The following is a 14,691-nucleotide window of genomic DNA, read 5'->3' as shown; positions in this document are numbered from 1 at the left end:
ATTCCACAAGATGACCAGCACCAGACTTTATTTATAATGGACTGTTTGGACAGCAGTAGTTAATTATTGTCACTCCACAGTTGCTCCTGTGCAGAGCTATAGGCATATGGAGGAACAAAGGAGGTCAGAGACTAGACGGCAAATATCAACTCTGTATTCACATAAATAAATCTGCTCCACCTGAGCCGGCCGACTGAGCTGCACTCATGCTCCTACACCTTTACTCTCTTGCTCTTTTTCTCCCCTGCTACCTAATTACGCCTCCCAAAATATCCCGCTTTTAGATTTCATCATGGCATCATTAGTTTCCCACGAGTCTCTCGAGTATTATTCTGCCTTCAGGACTGAAAGGTGTGACCTCTCACCTGTCTGTCTAAACATATCATCTTAAAGTCTCCCAGCGGAGCATGTGCCGCTGAGGCCGGCTGTACAACAGCACCAGCTGGGATTTCATCATCCCAGTTCATTCTCTCCACATCAAATAAATCTCAAGTATTGTTAGGGAAGCATATAAAAGCTGTGTAAATGTTTTTGTGTCTGCATACGTGCTTACCTACACGTCTGTTGTGTTTTGTGTGTTAGTGAGGCACCTGTGCAGTGGATTTTGGCCTTGAGGGTGAAGTTTTGAAGGCATGTCAGGCATCTGGAGTGTAGCTCGTCAGAGTACAAAGAGTTCATGCATTCATGAGTTATGTCCTTTTGTAATCCAGGAAGTCACTCATGTGAATTTTGCGAGGGAATGTGTGTGAGCGCGTGTGTGTGTGTGTGTGTGTGTGTGTGTGATGGAGACTGGTGTTGAGGTTTCAAGAGGAGATGCCTGGAGGCAGAACATGTTAAAAGTAACAGTGCTTTTGTTCCTGTTGTTGGAATAATGAAGATATGTTTTTGTGCTGGAAACAACCAGTCAATCGAGAAAACACTTCGGCTACGTTTTTAACTACTGACATTTTGTTTGAAATAGCTTATGGAGTAAAAACTGCAACTATTATTTTGCTTCAGTTCCTCCCAAGTGAGCACTTGCGTCTTTTCTCTTTGCTCGCTCTTTTTCATTTTGCACCATTGTAAATTATTCACTTAAGTTTTTGGAGTGATGGTCAGACTGGAAAGAAGTTTTCAGACTTTTTTTCTTTTACTGACCAAACAAGTCATTCATTATGTATATAAAATGCAAAAAAAGGGACATTTGAAAAACTCAACAGCAGTGACTATTTTCAGAAGTCATGACTCGGTTACTCAAGCTAATCCACAGGCCTTGTTAAAGCACTTTCATGCTGGGACCATTTTCTTTCTACCAAACTACACCTGCCAACTGTGTCACAGTGCAGAGGGAGGCATGCATCTTCTGCTAGCTCACCTGAGCCAGCTAACATTACAGCTCAGCTGAGGAGGATGCCATTAATGTTTACATCTCGCTCTGTCACGAACACGAGTTCATGAGTAGATGCATGCTTCCTTCTGCACGGTGATACAATTGGCGGATGAGCTTTTGGCATTTTGAGCATCACAAATCGACTGCCATCTAGTTTAATTATATTGTAGAGAGGGTGGACATCGCAACGGCTGATACCTCCATTCTGCATTCACACCAAAATAATCTCCATAAATACACATACACAAGAGAGGAAAAATATATGATGATTTTTGGGGTAAACTCTATCTTAAAATACAAGACAGTAAGACATTCAGGGAAAGAGTGAAAGAAAAACAGAGTGGCAAACTGCTGCAGAGTATCAAAAATTACAGATTTGTAGTTTTTCGTTCCTCTGTTGTGACTTTGAGCCTGACGGATTTTCATGTTTGATGAAGTCTTCACACTGTACTGCTGTTACACTCTGACTCACGCTCCCTCTGGCTTCTGGGTCTCTTGTGGATAACTGGCCAACTCTAGATGAGAAGGCATGCAGCGCACCAACTTTTTCTCCCCTGATACTGTTTTTGATGCTGAAAATAAAAGTATGTACAATCTACAGGGACCCTTCAACCTAAATGCCCCTCCAAACTGAGTGAACTTGCTATAAGGATGTCATTTAACTGACCCAAGACTGCATGTGCCATTTCAGTTATATAACAAAAACACCATAGTTTTTGTTGTTAATCCCATCAATACAGAACCACATATCTATCTACAGCAATAATTAGCTACCAAGTTTTAGTTTGAAACCACAAAACAACCAGAATCAGAAAGGCTTTATTAATCTCTAAGTGGATATTGCCGTATATTACAGGCACTCTGATGCCAAACATAGACAATTATATAAAGTAGACATACATATCAGTACAAAGAAATATATAATGTATTATAATAATACAGATATTAAAGATATTATAGAAATACGGTAATAAATAAAACAATTAACACTAGTATTTGAATATTAAATATATATGTATAATGTGCTGAGTATGTAAGGTGTGTAAAAATATAAAATATAAATACTTTTATAAAAGAAACAATCACCGCTAGTTTGCAGATATTTAAAAATTATAAGTATGTATAATGTGCTGAGTAAAGTTTATAAATACAGTAATAATAAGAAACAAGTATGTGAATATTTAAAATGATAAATATGCATTATGTGCTGGGTGTGTAAAGTGTATAAAAATGTATTTTAAAGAACTTGTACCTTAAGCTACAATGCAATGTATAAACAGGTATGTAAAATTAGAAATATAAAATATATGTGTGTGATGACAACAAAGAGCTTCTGTTTCACTTTAGATCAGGGAGATGTCATCACAGAAACGCAGAGACAACAGTTACAGTAATCTCTCAGCTGTGACCATGAAACAACCTCTTCTCTGTTCTGCACTTTGTACTGAACATTGCTGATGTGTATCTGTGTAGAAATGCAGTTAGAGAATGGATTTCCCCTTTTTAATGTTATGTGTTGTCTTATCTACCATAGTGATTTCCGCAAAAGGAAGAGAACTGTTTTTCTATGACCAGCACCACCGATGAAGAATCATACATAAACATTTAAACGTATTTACGCCTCCCTCATATGTCCAACCTGTGCCTTTGTAGAATCAGCACTTCCTGACATAACACCTCGTTCCTGCTGTTTTGCTCTGCGTGTTTTAAATACATTGTGTCCTTCAGGCAAAAGCACATCTGTTCTGAAACACGAAGTTTGTTAACACATTTCTTTCTGTAGGCCATCTGGATGCACTGAGGTGCTCACACTGTGGTACATTAAGTTGTAGTTGTATAGCGTGTGTGTGTGTGTGTGTGTGTGTGTGTGTGTGTGTGTGTGTGTGTGTGTGTGTGTGTGTGTGTGTGTGTGTGTGTGGTTCCCCCTGATGGTTGCATCACAGTGAAACATATACTCGATAAAAGTGCTGACACAATTAGCTGAGTGATAACAAAACTGATAATTGAAATGACAGTTTCTCCAGTGTGAGAATTTGCAGTTTTTCTCTGTTATATTATTGCAGAGTAATTTGAATACTTTGGGGTTTTGGACCATTTTGTACTTTTCCCACTTTTCTTTTTTTTTTGTGTTGGGTTTTATTTTGAGTGCACTGCTGTTGCTTGTGACTGGACACAAGCAACAGCTCCCCCAAAGTATTTTTTGTGATTTTTTTGGAAGTTTGTATTGAACTGTGAACTTTATTGGACGTGCTTCTTTAACTACAAGTAATTTGTTGGATATTGGTATTTGATACCTTTAAGGTATTGACGGAAATTAGCCAGTACCAAGTGGTTTTAATGTTGCCAGTCAAACAATGCCCACATTTACTCCATGTTGTACCCACTTATAGAAAAAAAGAATATTTGTTTGGTTTTGCTTGCAGCCAATCACAGCAAGCTATCCATCTATCTACTTTTTTTTTTAAATGGGATTACTATGATATTACGATATTTCAACATTAAGGTCTAATCATGCAGAGATTTTTTGTAGAAACATTAATCGTTTTAAGATTAAAGTCTGTACCCTTGCTTCATGGGAATATCTTTCTTAGAGATCCTTTAAGTAAATCTCTATAAAAACTTTCTCATGTGGAGTATATTGGGGTAATCGGCTCCATATTCACCAGCATGCTGCCATCTAGTGGTCTTAGTGTGTATTTCTATCCAGCAGATCTATTTTGTGATCTCGGCCAAACAAATTGGATTCATAATGTATGGCTTACATTACACGCCGTTTATATCATATCTGAGGCTGTGGACGAACCTGTGCAGTAAATCTATTCAGTAATATCTCCCAGCCCTCTGTGTGACATTGCCAATAAGATGGAGAATTGGTGATATGATGTATGAGTGGCTGAGGTGAATGTATTGTTTTAAGCGAAAGGGCACCAGCTGCAGTCACAGAGTTGTGGCGTGGAAAGTGGAAATCTGACCTATTGGTTTAGAGCGGATAAAAACACATTCCCCCTGACCTTTCCGCTTCATTACCCGCCATAATACCTCATAAATTGCGGAGAATACAGTGCTGGTGTCACGACAGAGGCAAGCTGCAGGTTTTTTTCTCCTTCTCTCCATTTTTCTCTCACTGGATCTTGAACTCAGACTGTCTGGTTATTTTCTATGAGCGTGTTTGTGACCTTGTAGATGTGTAATATTAAATGATCATAATGTTAAAAAGGACATATCAGAACAGTAATGGTCCACTGTTGAATACATTAGAGTAGTTTACACATATATAATGATGTAGCCTATTCTTAAATCCTATAAGAAGCTATAAAATATTTTAAGAATATTTAATAATAGAAAATTGAAAATACGCATAAAGTAGCCTACTATAAATATAAAATCAGGGTAGAAAAAAAGGCACATAGAGAATATCATACAAATATAATTTTTGTCAGTGATGCAAAAAACTGTTGAATATTGAGTCTTCTGTATTTAAGCTTATGCAAATATTCAAAACAAGACTATCTGCTGTTTCAATAGGTTGAATTATCTCTGGCGCCCTCTACTGGTTGTTGGGGTGTTACACATGAATCAGAGCTTGTCAGCTGATGTGCACTTAATGACCAGCCAAAAAGGAAATATGAAGAATAAATCACTGAAAAGTTGTAACTGTCACACTTTATTAATCAGCCCTTGGAGTCACCTCTTAGCCTTTTAAGTAACTGGTGACATAGTACAGCTTAAAGCTTATAATAAAGGAGCTATAATACTTTTATGAAATACAGAATGATACAAAGAACTAAATTAGGCAAAATCAAAGCAATTCCTCTACAGCAACAGCAAACGTATAAAAAGAAGAAATTCAATTTGTTGTTGTCTTTTTTTATTAATAAAAACTGTACTGTTGCACATCATGTTATCAAATAGGCCTAAAACAGGAGCCGCTGTACAAACACTTCTCATTAGTCCAGTGGTTCTCAAACTCTTTCTGTCAAACCCTATTATATTGTATAATCAGTAGTTTGATAAAATGCACAAATATCTCTGTTAAAGGTCACAAGGTCACAATCTAACTTCAGATTCACATGATCAGTGTTTCTTAAATCAGGGTACAGGTACCCGGAGGGGTACTTTGGAGCTGCAGGGTTATATGAGAAGTTAATCAATCATGCATAATTCCTAAAATAATTATACTATAATAAGTTAATTAACAAAATAGAAATGTTAGTTTAATAAACCACAATTTCTATTCAATATTCCTATTTTCAATGCAGTCGTTAACTGACGTATATTGTAAACTGCCACAACAACCGCAGCCGCACTCATGTTTAAGATTGTTCACTGTGACCTGGAAGCCAGTTTTGACATCGATTGTTTTGCACTGGTCAGGGGGTACTTGGCTGAAAAAATAATATTTTAAAGGGGGTACATTTTGGGAAAATCTTTCAGAGCTGCTGCACAAGATAAACTGCTTATGAGATGAACACAACAGGGACACATAAACAAAAACATTTCTGCAACACAAACAGGCGTTACATTTTTCAGGCTTTCTTTAAATATGCACATATCAAGGTAGTGATTTCAATAGCTCGCTCATTTGTGAATATATTGTCATTCAATGTGTGTCATGGATATCACATCACAACTTTCAAAGCTGTTCTTTTGTGGAAGAGAGATTTCAGAAAATACCTTAAAATCATTAGCATTGAACATTTGCCTTAAATCTTTGTTTTTCCCCCTGTGAATTAGAGGATAAATTACGGTAAATTACTCATAACCTGTTATGAGATGTCATGACTTGAACAAACAGTTGGAAACTACTGCTGTAAGATGCCATAAGAAATGCAAAAAGTCTGCTAAGGTGACATTCACTACTGAATCTCCCCAGGATTTTTTATTAAACAACATTTTTGCAGACAATAGCATTACACAGAACTAGGCAAACAGCATTAGATCTCACAGCAGTGTACCATATACTGTATAAAGGACATCAACAACAACAAATGGGAGTAGTCCATGCCTATAACTGACTACAGAGGATAAATCTGAGCCAACAGAACATCTCCTGCAGAGAGATATAAACCTGTGTGTGTAGTCTACAAGATGCTGCAGCTGCAGCCATTCATCTCTCAGCCAGTCCTGACCGGGTGTGTACATGCATATGTGTGTGTAGGTTACATATATGTGTCTTCCGTTTCATTAATGACAGTATATGGTGACACCCTCCAGCAGGGATTACCACACCATGCGCTCTGGCTCTCCCACCGTGCGCAGTAATGAAGGAGAGACTGTGGAGACTGGAGGCGCAGGCGGCGGGTCGCTTTCCACCGGAGTTTACACGGCAGATGACAAATCACGGACGTGACTGTCTTACTAGAGATTAAAACTGTCTGAGGGAGGCAGAGACGGAGAGAGAGAGAGAGAGAGAGGGGGCTAGTAGGCTTTATGCACTTGTTCCATCAACCTGCTTGTGCAATTTTACATGAGACCACTGGCTAATAGTCCAAAAATTAAACAAAAACTATGAAAAAATGGGCTGTTTTTCAGGTGTCAAATCTGTGCAGCTAGAGGGCACTTGGAGAATGAAAACATGCACCTTAGGATGCACAGTGGAATCAATTTTGTAGTTTTATGTAGAAAAACAAACCAACATTTTTATTTTCAGATATTTGAGATGTGGACCAAAATTGCTTCTTGGCTCAGGGTCTGTCAATCAACGAAACATGACAGGAATTCGTGCAGATATCAAGACAAAATAGCAGGGGTAAACACATTAATGAAGTTCTTTATTAACAAGATGATAATCGGGTATTGTTTTTCACAGCCACACACAGATACACCATCAGATTGAATATTGCTTTGACAGGTGCAGAGAAAATGTGCACCAGATTTAGTTATCCTGGTTTTGTGATAAATAAGTCTGTACACTCAGTGGTGTATGTGGTCGTTGATGAGTAGGGTGTACTAGGAGTAGGTTACAGAGGAGGAAGTAGGTACATTCCAGATTTATCAAAATAAAGGTGCCATTCATCATCAATATAGTGTAAGCTTTTATATCAAAAGACATGTGGGATGTTGCTCATCACTGAAAATGTTTAAGATTTTCATGGTCGTATGTATGGGTGCATTGTAGAGCTGCAATAATCAATAATTCGATCAAAAGAAAATTAATCACCAACTATTTAGATTGCAGATTGTTAGAATTTGATTTTTTTTTTTTTGTCAGTTATGATCATATGAAGAGCCTTTTGGTTTTGAACTGTTGGTTGGCCAAAAGGTACAATGCAGGATGTTATGTTTCATTGTTTATATGCATTTGTGCTTGCTGCAGAGTTTAGTCGATGAATCGATAAGTCGATCAGGAAAAAATTAATTGCAAACTATTTGGACAATCGATAAAAAGTTTCATTTTTTAAACAAAAATGTCAAACATTCGCTATAATATAATATATTAAAGGTAATATAATATAATTGTTTGGCTTTTGGACTGTTGGTTGGACAAAAAAAGCATTTTGAAGACGTCACTTTAGGGTTCTGGAAAAAACTGATGAGCATTTTTAACATTTTTTAATTTTCATAGACTTTGATTAATTGTGAAAACAACTGGCAGCTTACTGTTGTCTAGTTGCAGAATGCTTGTTGATGAAACACATGGAGGCACTTAACAACGAAATCTCACAATTGTACCTTTTTTATCTTCAGGTAGTAATCTGCAAGGTTCTTGTTTTTCTTTTTGGTGACGTCTTTGATGCAAACTGATTATTACTGTTGTGGTTGTGGACTTAATCTACCTAGAGATCCGTTGGCAAGCAAACAGTGAGTCAACACTGAGTTTCCTTGGATTTTCTGATGTTACAGTTTTAGTTGGTGTAGGCGGACTTCTTTCTTTACTCTGTTCAGATGGAGGTTAAAGCTAGTTACGATAACTGCTCAATGCAGTTTATTTGAATCGTTATTGTACTACAGAATATATAGATTGTTTACTGAAATTGTTCCATAGTATTACCTTTACTTTTACCGTTTAAAGGTAGGCTGAGATTCCAGCGGCTCCGCTCCCCTCCGGGTCTCTGCGGATGTTCAGATCCTGTGGAGATCAGGCAGAGAGAGCAGATCTTAGAAAGATCAATACTCCTTAGTGGATTTCCTATATCAACCACACTGAAATCCTACCATCTGTGACATATAGGTTGAGCGTATAAGTCACTGCTGGGTGGGATCCAATCCAATAAATCGCTCCCCGCACCGTCTGTTCTTGTTGGGTTGGAAAAGCTGGGAGAGGTGGACAAGTGGAGCCACCAGGTACACCAGGTGGAGTGTGCACTTTTTTTTTCTTTTTTTTTACCTGTTAATGTTTTATTGTTTGCTGTGGTCCCTCCAGAAAGATCACATTTATTTATCTTTAATCTTATCTGACACATATGCAGATAAACATAGCAAGATGTAAAAAGGAAAGAACAATAATAAAAATGTTTTAATAGAGCTCAAAGAGTTCCCCCATCCTTCTAAAAACAAAAGTGTGAAAACATCAAATTTTGTTGTTTCAGACTCTAATAGCAGATTCTTTGCTGGGCGCAGCAACTTCCTGGAGTCTGGTCACCACGATGAGGTTGACAGGCAACCAGCAGGGACTCCTGTAAGTTACTGCACCTGAAAAGTCTGGCACATCACCCCCCTAAAACCCATAATGTGTCATTTTTTACAATCAGAGTTTTGTACATACTAAAGTGACGTGACGTAATGTGACGTGACGTGAACAAAATGTGTTTGTAGGTGGACTTTTTGTTAGCTTCAGACATAGCCAGGCTAGCTGTTCCCCCCTGTTTCCAGTCTCTGTGCTAAGCTACGCTAACTGGCTGTAACTTCACATTTCTCGTATAACTCTCTGCAAGACAGCGAATAAGTGTATTTGCCAAAGTGACATTCTATTTAACTGTGCCACTCCCTTCCATGTTTAAAAAAAAATAGTGTCTGAGTACGTTAGTTTAATTTTTTATGGAGTATGGAGAATATGGAGTATTTTCAGGTATTCACCTTGAATTAATGATAATGGATAATAAAGGATGATGATGATGATGATGATGATGATGATGATGATGATGATGATGATGATGATTATGATGATTATAAAAAAACTTAATAAATACAGGAATTACACTATTTAAAAAAAAACTTGAACAATCACAAACATGATTGAAAAAAATGTGAAAATATTTCAACTCTAACTTGATAAATGGCCTAATGATATGATCATGAAGCAGGATAAAACAATAACATCTCACACAAAAATGGAAAGTCACAAAAAAGCAAAACATAAATGTGTGCAGAAATGAAGATAGCAAGCAATATTTATGTTGTTACCTCAAACAATGGAGCTACAGACATTTGTAGTTTACATCTGTCTGTATATAATGGTTGCTTGTTTTAAACAGCTGCTCATCAACAGAGGAATAAACCTGCAGAGCTGTTGACCATTGGGTTTGTGCAGAGATGAAAAAGCTGCTGCCAGATATTAAAGTAGAAAAAATGGCTTCATATTTGCACCAGGGAAAAGTGGAACTCGCAACATCTGGCTTAAATAAGAGGGCAATCCAAATAAATGTTTTTATGAGGAGTAAACGTTTTATAAATCAGCCAACGCCAGAGTGACATACTGTGAGTGGACGGGTAGAGCTTGTAAGTTTTGCTGTCGATGGATGCTTTGGTTGTTGAGAGTCGCAGGCTCGTAACCACAAGCTGCTGCAGGCAGGTTGGAGACAAACAGGCCTGGAAGCAGCAGACAAAAACTTGATGATTTCACCATTTATAATGTAAGAAGGAAAATGCAGCAAATCGAAATTTATTCATGTGAGAAACGACCTACTTCTAGGCAATAAAAACAACGACCAATAGTTTATTAATAGTCAGGTTGGATTTAACTTCTGCTAGATGTCACTCAGCTCACTCTGACTTTTATTCAACACAAAGTCACCTGATTGGGAGTCATTATTTGATTTATTTGTCAGGCACAATGTACAATTTTAAACCTGAATGTTGCTATTTTTGTCTGCAGCCCACAACAGCATAGTGTGATAGTGCAAACATCCACAGTGATTCACAGTTTTTAGTTACTTTTTGCCAAATTTTAAGTATGAAGTTAAGTGACAATTAACAGAACACTGCAGCAGACTGCGCAAAAGCATTGTGACAAAAGGAAACAGAGAATTATTAGAAAACCTAGAATATTATATACTTATGAACGTCGGAAAGAAAAAGCAATTAAGTATATGTAATACTAATTTTAGACACAAAGCAAGATTAAAATTTTTAAACTCAAAGGTTGTGTTTCTTCAGTATTCTGCAGTATTTATTTTAAATTAGATTTTTTTAAGACAGATTTTTTAAAAGATATTTCTTGAGCTTATCCCCGAGATGTTACACAAAAGGACATATGGGTAAGGATAATGACGCGTTAATATTTGGCTGCGTGCAAAGTAAGCCAAATTTCAACTCGAAAAAACTTTGCTAAATTGTTGCCAAAGTTTTGTTTTTGTCTTTTTTAACATGTTTAAAAAAATGTCAAAAAGCCCTCATGTGGAATGTGTAAAAGTAGTTTGACAGTAGTTATAGTTAATGGGTAATAGCTACTATTTACCTTTCAGGATTTTTCATATATACCAGAACTATTTTGTACAGAAACAGTCGCGGTCAGGAAATGACGAGTGGAAATAATTTTAAACCCAACCCAAACTGAGTTTTAAACCCAATATATCTTTAGTTAACTACAGTTAAAGTTGAGCTATGACTCTGGTGAGTTATTCTTTTTCTGCAAATATAATGCTGTTGCACTGTATTGTACTTAGAGAATGAAAATGCAACACATGATTGCTTGTGCTTTATAATTAAAACATATTTTAGTCTGGTATTTACCAGATATTTTTGGCAGAGGTGTAGATTTTGGAGAGAGTGTGGGGACACTTTCCCCTCCATGTTTATACATTTGCTGCCCCTCCAATAACTACAGGAAAGTAGAAGATATTTCCATCATAATAGAGGCAGAATATACACAATTTGGTGCATAAATACTCTGCAGAGTTCAAGAAATGAAGTGTTTAATACTCAAAATGTTCTGATTGAGGACCACCAAATCCATAGTTTCATATATGCCCCCAAAATGTTTAAAACAAAACCTCCACCCTTTATTTTTGACGTAACATTTACCTGTTATGTAAGAGACATTATTCTTCATTGTATAGTATAGATCTTGTGTGTGTCCATAATTCTCCCCTTTCCCCCCAATAACTGGACCACATGAAAGCACCGAGGTTTTATTGAGGAAACTCTAATTCCTGACTTCTAGCTTTGAACTGAACGTGGCATTAAGGGGATAAATGATGGAAAGCTTCTCCCTAAGTGGTCCTCTCCATAATATTGTGCATTTCATGCCCAAAGATGCCATGTTTGTACAGCTGGAGAGCAGATCAGCGTGTAAAGTACGACATTTACTCTGCAAGCGTTTGAGGTTTTGTCTCTACTGAGGCCACCTAAAACTGTGACGCATTTAAGTGTCTACTTTTTGTATGTTATGCATGATTTGAGGTCCTATCTGAAATCTTACTTAAGCAATTTAGGGTCATTGCTATCAAGAAAAGTGTTCATGCATGCAGCTTAGATTCAGTTGGAAACCTTTTTGCTTCTGTTAGGGCAAAACTGGCTGTTATCCGATCTGTGATGCTCCAGATAAGACAGGATGGACGGCCAGGATTTTACTCGGGCCACTAAACCAGCATGAAGTGACGAGAGCGCGAGGTAGACACTTTGACAATTTCCACAGCATTTTGTAATTCACCCTGCGTGTGAAGGGAGAATTGTACGACACGAAATGAGAAGAAAAAAAAAGAAAACTAAAACAAACAAAAGGTGTAATTTTCTATCTGAAGTCGGAGCCTGGGAAACTATCCTGCCAGGCTGCTCGTCAGACACAGACTCCGGGTGGCTGACAGCGGCGAACAGAGGTAAACGTCAATTAAGACGTTACAGTAGATGACAGGCCTAAAGAAAACAGAGCTGAGAGATGCCATCTGGGGCAGACTGTGTAAACTGAAGGTGTCTGAACACGATGCTGCAGATATGGCTAAAATGTTAGCAGCTTTAGACTTGTCAGGTTAACATGAAGAGGCATGAAGACGACTTTAGGTAGCTGCCGGTGTGCCTGCAGGCTGCCTGTTTATGCGTTATTTGTATTTTCTTTGCATGTTTAGGATCATTAGAAAATGCAACTGTGCTTGTATTAAGAGTCTAATGCATGTGTTTCATGTGGCCTACATGCAGGCTTGGAGGAGTTTCTTGCAGCTTGGTGGGTCTACTACAGCTAGCCTTAATGCTAAATAATACCTCTTGAGTGGCATTTTTATCCAGACAGTTTGAGCATGCTCTTCTCCTGCAGTAGCTCGCCTCACACAAACACAGACACATCAGAGAGCTTTTTTTGGATTGATTGGGTGCTGAGTGCCTTTTCACTGCTCTTGTTTTTGTTTTTAATGTTTAATTTTGTCCAGTTAAGGAGCAAAATGGCTTCGAGACACCTAAAACATTTACATTTTAGCTCCGGATTATGACTGGCTGATGTAAAAGGTTCAGTAGTGATATCTACAACAAGCCAGCCAGCAGGTACATTTTTAAACATTTTTTTAACCAATACACAATACGTTTCCTCCATCAAATAAATTCACGTGTCTCTCCCGATGGATCATTTTTTTTCTCCCTCGACTATTTCAAGGTCCACAAGAGCCGTGCTACTGATCTTTTCAGCATGCTTAATGTGTAGAAATTGATTTGGAGAGAAAACATCTCAGATGTGTGTTTTGTTTTCATCCTTCTTTAATAGAACTTCAGAGAGCAGGAAGTGTGTGCGTCATGAAATTCGCCCTGGTTATCTGCTTTCACACGCTCTGGCCAGCCGCCTGCCCTCAAACAGCACCGAGCCTGCACTGTGAGAGGGGCTGACACACATTCATACAGATACACATGCAGATCCACATACACAACATACAGGCAACATACATGCAGCCGACACCAGCAGTCTTTGTTCAGATAGCAAGTCAATATTTTCACACAAAGCACACCTTTAAATCAAAGTCAGAGGTAAAGATGTATACATTTATCAGTTTTGCAGTGTGCAAACAGAATTAATGTTGTTGCAGTGAATCAACAGCCAATTTTCCAATTAATGTTGCATTACTTTGCTGAAAAAAGCTGAACAGGTTGGATAATTCTAAAGTTACTCTGAGGTGTTTAGAGTCGAGCTGAGATGGACGGTTGTGCATCTTGTTATGGAGAACTTCTCGGGCCTTAGGTGAGGGTGAGAATGTGTGAGGTCACACCATGTGACCTTTAGCTGAAGCCGCTGGGCCGCCATTGGTTCAGAGCCAAAACCCCCAAACCCTCAACCACCCACCCACCTCCCCCCAGACACAGCAGCCCTCTCTGCTGCCTGACCGCTGCACTTATGCATCGGGCAAAGTGCTCAGAGTAGTTGTGTGTTTGTAGGTAGACTGTGGCCGTTATCCTACATTTATCCTGCTGCACATATGCAAGGAGTTTGTCTCTTATACCATAGTGGCCCTAAATAAAATTACTTGCAGAGAGCTTCATATATGTGTGTGTAAATGTGAGCATGAGTGCACATTTGCAAGTATTTGAAGATGCAAGAAAGGTGTATACAATTAGTATTATGCAGCATTTGTATGCTTCTCTTGAGACACGCACATGTGCAAATTGTGACAAAACATTTAACCCCTGCATAAACACCAACTCTCTTTATAGAAAAAATGTGTCTTAAACAACCTGAAAATGATTGAATTTCCCCTTTCATTTAAAGTCGTGATCTTTGAGTTTTTAAAAGCTCCTTGCTTTTAGCACCAGTGTCCTGCAGTGATTTAATTTTGGCCTGTTGCATCACCTCCTCATCAGCCTCCTTAAAATAAGTTATTGATCAGAATCACTCAGCATGCTCTAAAACATCTAAAATCTGTGTTCATTTCCTTAGCCCATAACCCTCGGCTTCCACTCTTTCTGTTGCATCTTAGCAAATACAACACAACTTAAAACTGCACTGATTTAAATAAAATGCTGGTTTTATATCCTCTGTGGTCCAGAGAGGGCAGCATGAATTTTATAGTTTTGAAGACAAGGCACATGTGAAAAAAAGGTTGTGATATGGCCACAGTCATAATTAATATCCATTCTAAATTATGTTTTTATCTTTGAAGCTTTATTTGTTGCCATATCTGTTAATTACATGCAATAAATTACACGTTTCCTCCTACATGGCTAAAATGCCATACATACGTTGTTAAAAA

This window comes from Plectropomus leopardus, chromosome 9, assembly GCF_008729295.1.
Source record: "Plectropomus leopardus isolate mb chromosome 9, YSFRI_Pleo_2.0, whole genome shotgun sequence".
NCBI classification, from domain to species: domain Eukaryota; kingdom Metazoa; phylum Chordata; class Actinopteri; order Perciformes; family Serranidae; genus Plectropomus; species Plectropomus leopardus.
This window is presented reverse-complemented; position numbering follows the sequence as displayed.